Source organism: Suncus etruscus, chromosome 11 (genome assembly GCF_024139225.1).
Source record: "Suncus etruscus isolate mSunEtr1 chromosome 11, mSunEtr1.pri.cur, whole genome shotgun sequence".
NCBI lineage: Eukaryota > Metazoa > Chordata > Mammalia > Eulipotyphla > Soricidae > Suncus > Suncus etruscus.
In genome coordinates, this window is record NC_064858.1 from 48,509,719 (window position 1) to 48,513,961 (window position 4,243).

Below are 4,243 nucleotides of genomic sequence, written 5' to 3' on the forward strand. Positions count from 1 at the left end.
TAGTACAAGTATTGCAAGTTCTTTTTTGTCTGAGAAGTTTTTAACCCTCTCTCCCATGCAAATGAAAGTTTTGCTGGGTAGTGTACTCTAGGTTGAAAGTTTCTTTCATTCAGTAGTTTGAATATGTCATTTAACTCTTTTCTTTTTAGAAACTCATTTATTTTCCATCAACCTGATTTTTATTTTTATTTCAGTCTAGAATGAACAGCTTATGACCATTCAATGGTGGTTCCTACCCATTCAGTGGCTTGAGCAGTGGAAGCTGCAGACCAGTCTTCTGTGGCAATCGTTGGTAAGGAACTGCTGAATTGGCATGGAGGGGACCTGCACCCTTCAGACAAATTTGCAACCTGCTGAATAGCAGTAAATTCAAGAACTGGAGCAGTCCATTAGCCCTGAAATTCCTCCTTGGTCACAGCATTCTTAGCAGCAGCTTGCTCTTCCTTTTCAATCTCCTCAGGATCTCTGTAAAAGTAGAGATAAGGATGACCTCCCAAGGGTGATCCTGGGAGATGATGCTCCTCATTTGCAGAACTTCCTGGGCCAGCATCCACCACATGAGACCCACGGAGTGAGCTCCCTTGTTGTTGCAAGGAATGGCAATGTCCACATAGCGCAGAAGAGAGTTTGTGTTACACAGAGCAATTGTAGGCAATTAGGTAAGATACCTCTGTGAGGGGTTGGTGGTCGCCCAGGGATCAGTAATCACTAAAAGTCTCGGCTCCTAGAAAGCTGCCTGGATTTGGTTAGTGAAAGTTCCAGGCATGAAGTGGCTAGGAACGGAGTGGATCCAGAGGTAGCAGCAAACTTCAGCACAACTCTCTGGCCAGTATTCCTGGATAAGATAATACTGACATAAGCTGGGTTTTCAATGGCAACAATGACAATTTTCTTAAAATTTATTATGTCCATGCCATCACTCTTTTTTTCAGTAGATGTACTATTCCACCTGAAAGTCCAGGTTAGTGCCACCTAAGTGAGTGCCTGTGGCAAGGATTTTGAGGACATCTTCCTCCTTCATTTGTGGGATATTGAGGGCTCTGGACATTGTGAAATTTCCCTTTAAGAAGTTATGCTGGGAATTGAGAATAAGGCGTATGGATTCCTCGCTTGTTATTGTAGAAAGATTCTACTCTTTTCTTGCCTGGATTGTTCCAAATGGAAGACCTTGTTTGATTCTTTTGTTTATTTTATACTTGAGGGTTTTTTTTTTTTTTTTCCAATTTGGATTACTAAATGTCTTAGTGTTTTTCTGTTATGGTCTATTTTGTTTGGCACTCTTTTTTGCCTCTTGGATTTGTAGAGAAACCTCTTTCTCGAGGGTTCTCGAGGGTAGAGAAGTTCTATGCTATTATCTCCCTCATTACTTGTTCTTCCCCTTTCCCGTTTTTCTTTCTTCTGGAATTCCTATAATTCGGAGATTATTTCTCTTGTCTTTGTTTATTAAGTACCTTACATTTTCTTCCAAGGTTTTATCTCTCCTATCTTTTTTGACTTCTTTATCACTTCTGGCTTGTAATTTGTCTTCAAGTTCTTCTATGCAATTTTCCACCTGTGTAATTCTTACTACTATGGCTTGCTAACATGTTTTTAGTTCCTTCAGTTCTATTTATATGGATTCTCTCATCTTCTGAAAGAGTTCTTCTTTGAGTTGGTTGAATTATTCCTCTATAGCAGGGGTGGCAAACAAGTTTGACACAAAAAGCCAACATTTTAAACTGTGAGAGTCAGAGAGCCACACCACGCAGTGACCTGCCAAAACAAACACTCACACAAAAGCATATAATTTTTAACAATAATATGTTAAACACATATTGCATTTTGACATTTTGAGTGAGGGTCAAAATCCTGCAATGATGGTGAGGGTGTGTTGCGTCCTCCACATTAAAAAATAACGGCAAGATGTGACCCAACATGTGACACACGGGTCCCCCCACTCGCTGGCCCGTGCAGTCGTTTCCGAGGGATGGGAGACGGGAGGACGCAGCCTGGGGGCAAGACATGCGTGCCCTGAGTTCTCTCCTCAGAGGTCCCTCCTCAGAAGCAGCAGAAAAAAATCCAAACTTGGCAAAGAGTCACAATACACAAAATAATGATAAGAGGCAAAAAGTCACATTCATTTTGGCCCGGGAGCCACATGCGGCTCGAAAGCCGCGTGTTTGCCACCCTGCTGTATAGATATCTTTTTTTTTTTTTTTTTTTTTTTTTTGCTTTTTGGGCCACACCCTGTGATGCTCAGGGGTTACTCCTGGCTATTTGCTTCAAAATCGCTCCTGGCTTGGGGGACCATATGGGGCTACTGTTGATCGAGCCATGGTCTGTCATAGGTTAGTGCGTGCAAGGCAAATGCCCTACTGCTTGCGCCACTGCTGCAGCCCCATCTATAGATATCTTATTTTTTTTTCTTCTTTTTTACACCCATCACCAGTGCAACATTCCCATCACCAATGTCCCAAGTCTCCCTCCTCCCCACCCGACCCCCGCCTGTACTCTAAACAGGTTCTCAATTTCCCTCATACATTCTCATTATTAGGACAGTTCAAAATGTAGTTATTTATCCAACTAAACTCATCATCCTTTGTGATGAGCTTCCTGAGGTGAGCTGGAACTTCCAGCTCTTTTCTCTTTTGTGTCTGAAAGTTATTATTGCAAGAATGTCTTTCATTTTTCTTAAAACCCATAAATGTGTGAGACCATTCTGCGTTTTTCTCTCTCTCTCTGACTTATTTCACTCAGCATAATAGATTCCATGTACATCCATGTATAGGAAAATTTCATGACTTCATCTCTCCTGACAGCTGCATAATATTCCATTGTGTATATGTACCACAGTTTCTTTAGCCATTCGTCTGTTGAAGGGCATCTTGGTTGTTTCCAGAGTCTTGCTATGGTAAATAGAGCTGCAATGAATATAGGTGTAAGGAAGGGGTTTTTGTATTGTATGTGGAATAAGCTTGAATACTCAGAGAATGTTCCCCAGACATACAATCATCTAATTTTTGATAAAGGAGCAAAAAATCCTAAATGGAACAAAGAAAGCCTCTTCAACAAGTGGTGTTGGCAAAACTGGGTAGCCACTTGCAAAAAATTGAACTTAGACCCCCAGCTAACATCATGTACGAAGGTAAAATCCAAATGGATTAAAGACCTCGATATCAGCCCCCAAACCATAAGATATATAGAACAATACGTAGGTAAAACACTCCAGGACATTGAGGCTAAAGGCATCTTCAAGGAAGAAACTGCACTCTCCAAGCAAGTGAAAGCAGAAATTAACAGATGGGAATATATTAAGCTGAGAAGCTTCTGCACCTCAAAGGAAATAGTGCCCAAGATACAAGAGCCACCCACTGAGTGGGAGAAACTATTCACCCAATACCCATCAGATAAGGGGCTAATCTCCAAAATATACAAGGCACTGACAGAACTTTACAAGAAAAAAACATCTAATCCCATCAAAAAATGGGGAGAGAAATGAACAGACACTTTGACAAAGAAGAAATACAGATGGCCAAAAGACACATGAAAAAGTGCTCCACATCACTAATCATCAGGGAGATGCAAATCAAAACAACGATGAGATACCACCTCACACCACAGAGAATGGCACACATCACAAAGAATGAGAATAAACAGTGTTGGCGGAGATGTGGGGAGAAAGGAACTCTTATCCACTGCTGGTGGGAATGCCGTCTAGTTCAACCTTTATGGAAAGCGATATGGAGATTCCTCCAAAAACTGGAAATCGAGCTCCCATAGATATCTTATTTTTGCAAGCTAGTGACTCCTTGATTTTTATTGCTAAATCATTAAGAGTTGATTTTAGTTCCTCAGCTATAAGGTTCAAGCGTTTGGGTGAGCTTGGAGATTTGCCAGGATTTCTCTCCATATCCCCCACAGTAGGTGTCTTCTTTAGTGTCCGCATTGATCTTTGCATTTAGTGGTTTGGAGTGCTGGAATATCAGGGTGTTGAAAGAAGTGTTAGATCCGATCTGCCAGGATGTCTATGATATATATTGAAAGGACTTCTGGGAAAAGGACAGTTTGGGAAAAGGAGGACTGATGGGAAGGAAGGGGGTTTTAGTAATGGCACTGGAACTCAGAAGGAGACTGAGGGGAGGCTGGAGAGAAGGTCCCATTCAAGCTTGGTAGAGGGGATTAGGACTGGAGCCTCCCTGTTCCCGCCCAGACAAAGGCCTACTGTACCCAGGGGATAAAGATTCAGCAATAGCGCTGGGACCTG

At 41.8% G+C, this 4,243-nt stretch overlaps 1 pseudogene; it reads right to left on the bottom strand.

Annotated features, from left to right (window-relative positions):
• Positions 1–209: 209 nt before the first annotated feature.
• On the bottom strand, positions 210–1,048 carry LOC126021950 (40S ribosomal protein SA-like; annotated as a pseudogene).
• Between the last annotated feature and the right edge of the window lie 3,195 nt (positions 1,049–4,243).